This window comes from Arachis ipaensis, chromosome B7 (genome assembly GCF_059453495.1).
Source record: "Arachis ipaensis isolate K30076 ecotype BB chromosome B7, ASM5945349v1, whole genome shotgun sequence".
NCBI lineage: Eukaryota > Viridiplantae > Streptophyta > Magnoliopsida > Fabales > Fabaceae > Arachis > Arachis ipaensis.
This window is the reverse complement of record NC_142442.1, coordinates 45,879,510-45,886,718: the sequence shown is the minus strand read 5'-3', so window position 1 is coordinate 45,886,718 and position 7,209 is coordinate 45,879,510. Positions and strand designations below refer to the sequence as shown.

At 41.6% G+C, this 7,209-nt stretch overlaps 1 non-coding gene across 1 annotated transcript; it reads right to left on the bottom strand.

The window, feature by feature from the left end:
• Nucleotides 1–352: 352 nt before the first annotated feature.
• On the bottom strand, nt 353–459 carry LOC148551013 (small nucleolar RNA R71). Its single transcript, XR_015892792.1, has one exon. It is a non-coding gene; the product is annotated as a small nucleolar RNA R71 (small nucleolar RNA).
• Between the last annotated feature and the right edge of the window lie 6,750 nt (nt 460–7,209).

Below are 7,209 nucleotides of genomic sequence, written 5' to 3'. Positions count from 1 at the left end.
TTACATAAATCCAAACACGGAAAACTGTTGAAGTAGCATCCAAAAGCCAACCATACATGCCAATAACTTTGAATTAAAGCCACAGCTCATCACCCTCATGCATAACAACTGTTCATTCGGAGGAAGTGTCCAAGAAGACTCCAATCAACATCTAACCACCTTCCTGAGGATATGCGACACTGTGAAGTCTAATGGAGTTCATCCTGACACCTATAGACTGCTTCTGTTTCCCTTCTCACTCAAGGATAAAGCATCTAAATGGCTGGAATCCTTTCCGAAGGAGAGTTTAACAACCTGGGAAGATGTGGTGAACAAATTCTTGGCAAGATTCTATCCTCCTCAACGGATCAACAGGTTGAGAGCTGAGGTACAAACCTTCAGGCAACAAGATGGTGAAACTCTATATGAAGCATGGGAGAGGTTTAAGGACTTGACAAGAAGGTGCCCGCCATATATGTTCAATGAATGGGTGCAGTTACACATTTTCTATGAAGGTCTTTCTTACGAATCAAAGAAGGCAGTAGACCACTCATCTGGGGGATCTCTAAAGAAGAAGAAGACCATTGAAGAGGCTATAGATATCATTGAGACTGTAGCAGAGAATGACTACTTCTATGCTTCTGAAAGAGGCAACACTAGAGGAGTGATAGAGCTAAACAACGTGGATGCACTGTTGGTTCAAAACAAGATGATCACCAAGCAGCTGGCTGACCTTACCAAGAAGATGGAGAGGAACCAAATAGCAGCAATCACCACCTCAGTAGCAGCTCAAGAAGGAGTGAATGAAGAAGCAGAGGGTGATCAGGAACAAGCCAACTACATTGGAAATTCACCTAGGCAGACCCATGATCCATACTCCAAAACTTATAATCCTGGTTGGAGGAACCACCCAAACTTTGGGTGGGGAAATCAACAAGATTAAGGCCAAGATCAGAGACGCCACAACCCCAACAACAATGCAGCTCACCAATATTCCACACAGAGATCATATCAGTACCCACCTAACAACACATCTCAATATCCATACCAAAGATAAAGTGGCCCTTCTCATCCCTCCAATCTCAACTCATCATCATCCGAAGATAGACTCTCAAGAATTGAAACTCTACTTGAAGGCATATGTAAGGAACTCCAAGATAACAAGGTGTTCAAGGAGGAGGTGCGAGCCAATATCAAGAACCAAGGAGACACCATCAAGAGATTGGAATTTCAAGTGGGATACCTCTCTGAGAAGATTCCCAAATCTACTGATAGCTTCCCAAGTGACACAGAGAAAAACCCAAAAGGTGAAGCAAAGAAAGTAAGATGGGAAGATTGTAAGATGGTCACTATAAGTGATAAGGGGACTGAGGAAAAGCTGAACAAACCATTAAAACAACCTGGAGATACCTCAGCAGAGAAATAAGAAGAGGGTCACCAAGGAACCAAAACTACACAGAAGGAGATTCTGAACCTCTATGCACCCTTTCCCCAAAGACTCAAGGGTGGTGTAGAAAAAAGAATATACTCAAAGTTCCTTGATATGTTTGCATCTCTCCATGTAAACATACCATTCATCAAGGCCCTCCAACAAATGTCCTCATACATTAAGTATACGAAGGAGCTGCTGACTAGGAAAAGCTCACTCAAAGGAGGGCAAGCAATAGTGATGAATAAGGAGTGCAGTGCTCTCATTCAACCAGAGTTGCCTACAAAAAGGAAGGAACCAGGGAGTTTTCACATCCCCTGTGCCATAGGAGACACACTGATTGATAAGGGACTCTGTGATCTGGAAGCAAGCATTAATTTAATGCCTCTATCTCTCATGAAGAAGTTGCAGATCAATGAACTAATGCCTACAGACGTAGTCATCAGGCTGGCTGACAAAACTCAAAAACAAGCAGTAGGAGTGGTGGAAAACGTGTTAGTAAAGGTTGGGAACTACTTCCTTACCACAGACTTTGTCATATTGGAAACGGAAGAGAGTCACCTTCACCCAATCATATTGGGAAGACCATTCCTAGCTACAGCCAGAGCGCTCATAGACGTGGAGCGAGGAGAGCTAATACTGAGGATACATGATGAAAAAATCGCCTTCAATGTCTTCAAACCCTCACAAGAAGCAGATCAGGAAAACAAGGAACCAAGGAGAGAGCACGATAAAGCACTGGTGGAAGAAACAAGCATTAAAGCACAAGCTGTACACCTGGGAATCCCTTTGTTTGATGAGCAAGACAGTCAGAAGTTGTCACAGCTAAAGGAAAACCAGGAGAAACCTAAACCACCAGAGTCATATGAGACCAGCAACAAAATTTCATTGGAAAAAAGGCCACAAAGAGCATGGCAACGTCAAAAGAAACAAGGAAGAAGGCACCAATGAGATGGAGGAACAAGAAGATCCCTACAGAGGATTTCTCTCCAGGGGATAAAGTGATCTCAGCTTATTTTTCAGTTATTCTACCTCATCTCCCCACCATCCCATCTCAGCTACCTAAAGTTTTCACCATCAACAGAATTCTCTCCCTAGAACATGTGGAGATCCTTGATGAAGCCAATGGAGATAGGTTTACTGCGAGGGGGGAAGATCTGAAGCATTACCAACCACCCTGACAAAGGCAGAACGTTAAGCTAGTGACGCTAAAGAAGCGCTTCATGGGAGGCAACCCATGTTTTATATGTCTTTAGAGTAGTTAATAATGCAAGGTTCATGGATTCCAAATCAACTTTGACATATACTTGAATAAATTTTTTTTTTTGCAACATATAGTGAAGAACAAGTTTGGTGTTCAAGGCACACTAAGAGGACATAAATATCATATCACTCTTAGCACCTTGAACAAATATTTTTACACCATATTGCCACAAACTAAGTTTGGTGTCACCAATGTTGCATACATGGACAGTTAAATAGTCAGTTGGTTTGTATTCATGAATAGCACTTACTATTTAGAAACAAAAACTTTACAAAGTAGTTATCCCACTCTTTAAATTTTGCCGCCACTATCCACAAATTTATTAATCACATTTCCTTTATTTTGTAGGAGAATTGATGGGACAATTGAAGGAAGAGTTTGGTCACTTCAAAAGAAGAGGATTATACACATGTCTTCAAGGGGAATGTATTGGGAAATGTTGCCATGCAACATTGGAAGAATGACACGCTTGGAAATCGAACCAACCCCATCATAAAGTTGATGATCCTTGTGCTCATCCCATGCTAAACCTCATCCGTTCACCATACACTCACTCCATCAATCCACACCTTTCATTCACTCACCACTTCCCTATATAAGTGATTCTTATTCTGTACCCCCTTCAAATTCCAATTTCTATTCTTTACACTTCCCACTTTCGGCACCCAACTCCTCTTACCCCATCAAAAGCACTCTCACCCACTCCCTTAACTATATCCTATCCTAACCCAGCCGAATTCCACCATCTATCCACACCTTTCACCACTTTCACACATTAACTCCTACTCATGGCATCATCGAGCTCCAAGAGGCAAAAGAGGAAGGAACCGGTGGAGAGCATCACTTTCGATGAAGGGAGATTCAAAACTGCATTCCATGAACTTAAATTTGAATGGATAAAGCTCAAAAAGATATTGCCTCAGTTAACATTCCAGTTCAACGAGGATGAGTGCCCACAGATTCGAGAGAAGATTGAACAAAGGGGTTGGCAAAGGCTCACGAACCTAGAAGCAAAGATAAATGCAAACCTCATCAAAGAATTCTATGCAAATGTAATCAGAGAAGACAAAACCAAGGCCCCACCTTCAAGAGTTATGTGAGAGGAACAGAGGTGGACTTCAGCCCCAATGCTATGATAAGGACTCTTCAGCTGAAATCACCACATTTTGATGAGCCCAGTTATCATGTAAGAATAAGCAATGGTCCCGACAATGATGAACTTGAAGAAATTATGAATGATATGTATGTTATAGAATCTGACTAGGAAAGGTATTCGGATAGGAGACCCTGGTTCATCAGGAGAGGAGACATCATCCCAGAAGCCAAGGGATGGTTTGAGCTCGTGAGGAGATCTATCCTCCCAGCCGCGAACAATTCTGAGGTCAACACTACTCGAGCTACTATGGTACATTGCTTAATAAAGGGTGGAGGCATCAATGTGCACGAAATTATAGCTGAGAGGATTCAAGAGTCAGCCGAGAAGAATGATCCAGGTGCTAGACTTTGGTACCCCAGCACCATCCTTAGGCTGTGTACGAAAGCCAAGGTAGTCTTCGAGGACAGCAATCCAACTTGGGTAAACCCTGGGAGGTTGGTTACGCTCTAGCGTATAACTTATGTGGCACCCGCCCAACAACAAAGAAGGCCTCAAATAGGGAAAAGAACATCACAAGAAGAATCTCATCAAGAAGAATACCAGCAAGAAGAGTACTATGATCCAACCAATATAAATCTGGGCCACATTCAAGGAGCCATTGAGGACTTGGCAAGGAGATATATGGGAAGGGCAAGAGAACAACTTCACCTTCAATCCCAACGGATGGATCGTCAGGAAGAACTACTTGCTAACTGGATGAATCAACAAGGAGAGTAGCAGAAACAACAAATGGAGCAGCAACAGGAACACTACTTCCAGCTCACTCAAGCCATCAATCAAGTGACTAAAAGGCAAGAGCGTCAAGATAAACGCCTTCAAGAACTCAACCAACGTCAGCTAGCTCAGACAAAACCATTCAATGAGTTCAGCATGCTTAATGAAGGACGGCAACTACATAGGGAAGAGTTCAACATAAACACTCAAGCCAAGTTGAACTATATCTCTGGGCATATGCATAATTTACACTCTGCAATCCCTAGGTATGATACAGTCCAAAAAGATCTAACAGAACAAGAGGAAAGGAAGGTGAAACAGTAGAAGGAAACATTGAAAAAGAAGATGGAAGATGCTGGCTTCTGGAAAAAGTTGATTGGAAAAAGCAAGGGAAGTTGGGGTTCAAGCACTCAAGAAAGACACAAAGAGGACAAACAAGAGGGAGAGCATGAGTACCCCCATGAGTAAAAAGTGGTGGAGTTCCCTCATTGTCCTATCTTTTTCAAGTTTTAAATAAGGAAAATCATGTATGAAATAGAACATGTTTTCATGGTAGTTTAGGATTTTCAATTCTGCCTTTAAGTTTGCATTGCTTAGGTCTATGCTTGCTAGTCTAATGTCACTGCTGCATTTTCACCTTGCTCACTTGTATGCTTGTCCTTTGAAGTCAAATAAAAAAGAGATGTTATGAAAGACCAGAGTGATGTTCAATTTGTGGAGTAAGTTCTTAAGCTTGTGGTGTAGTCATTACTTAGCTAAGTTGGTTCACCAACAAGGTAGGAAGGCAACTATCTGTCCTGAAAAATTATACTTGAAACAAAACCCATGAGACTAGCTAAATAACAAGATCCTAATAAAGAAAAAGAGTAAGAAATAAGGCTAGGCACCAAGGGTTGAATCTTGAGGCATATGTCTGTGGTGCTCCTGTGTAAAGGATATGCTTGGATGAATAAGCTCTCAGGGGTGCCTTATCACTTGGTAACTTGGGTTAACTAACCCGGGAATATCAGTTGAAAGTCCACTATCAAGAGTAACCTTTGCTACAGAACACTTAGCAACCCAAAGAGGTGCTGGACACCAAGGTCTCAAGTAAGAAAATAACAAACCATGTGCCTGTGGTGTGTATGTATGGGGGAAAGAGACTTGAGGGAGTAAGTCCGTAGGGGTGTCTTAACACCCAGCACCTTGGACCAATTGGTTCGGTAGTGCTGGATGAAAGCTTATCTTAAAGAGTCGCCCCCTCACAAAGCACCTAGTCTAAGAACACAATTAAACCTTGAAAAGACAAAGGGATCAATGAATAAAAGTCTCAAAGGGTGCAATCAAGTGAGTATTCCAGGGCATGTTAAAGGTCTGAAAGCCAGTGAAGGAATGAACCTAAGTTGCTATGCATGAAACCCCATAAAATCAAGGACATGACTTCCACAATAATGACTCATTTCTCTTGTCATTTCATTCATCATTCTTATGTTTCAGGACTTGCTTAGGGACAAACAAGCTTTAAGTTTGGTGTTGTGATGCCAGGGCATTTTGGCCAATTTCACTGACCTTTTCTTTACTGTTTTAAGGTAGTTTCATGCATTTTCTTAGGAAATAAGCAAGTTTTGGGTAGATAATCACTTACATCTTGATTCAAGCAAACATTATGAATTTTACATGATTTTATGAGAATTATGCATGAATTGAATGATAAAATAGATGATGTATGATCTCATAACTTGGATTAGAACGTTGATGCATTTTATTTGCTTGATTTCAGGACAAAGGAAGCAAGGAAAAGCCACGTTAGCAGCCACGTTAATCTAATTAACGTGACCACTAATGTGGAATGGGAATGAACTTACAACGTTAATGAGAAAAGTGATCGCCAATAACATTTTCGAAGTCATCATAGCCCACGTTAATTGCCACGTTAACTACATTAACGTGGTAGTTAACGTGGAGGAAAAGGGAGCTCCAGCGTTAGTGGTAAAAATGAATACCACTAACACTCCAAATTGGCAATTGGCCACGTTAAGAGTCACGTTAACTTAGTTAATGTGAACTCTAACATAGAAGGGGAAAACAATGCCAATGTTAGTGATACTCACCTTTGTCACTAACGTTGGACTAAGCCAACATTGCCCACGTTAGTGGTCACGTTAAGACCACTAACGTGAAGAGTAACGTGGAGCCAAGCATTATGAGCCAACGTTAGTAACACTCACCTTTGTCACTAACGTTGGAGATGGCAATCATCAATATGTTAAGAGTCACGTTAACTAAGTTAACGTGAACTCTAACGTGGGAAGGTGAGGCGTTTGGAGCGTTAGTGACAAAGGTAAGTGTCATTAACACTCTCGAGGCTAAGGCATGCCCACGTTAAGAGCCACGTTAGTTATACTAACATGAACTCTAACGTGAGGAAAGGAGGGGATAAGAGCAATATTATTGCGCTTGCGATGGACCAAGAGGCAACGTTAGTGGTCACGTTAGTGCCATGAATCATTTTTGGGTTGGAACGTTAGTGAAAAAGGTGATCGTCACTAATGTTCTCGAACCCACATTTTCACTTAACGTTAACACCACTAACGTCCTAGCTAAAGTCCATGCCGACTTCACACTTTCTCTGCACGTAAAGATGAGCCCATTGAAGATTCAAAACTGCTTCAACTCAAGAGCCAACTA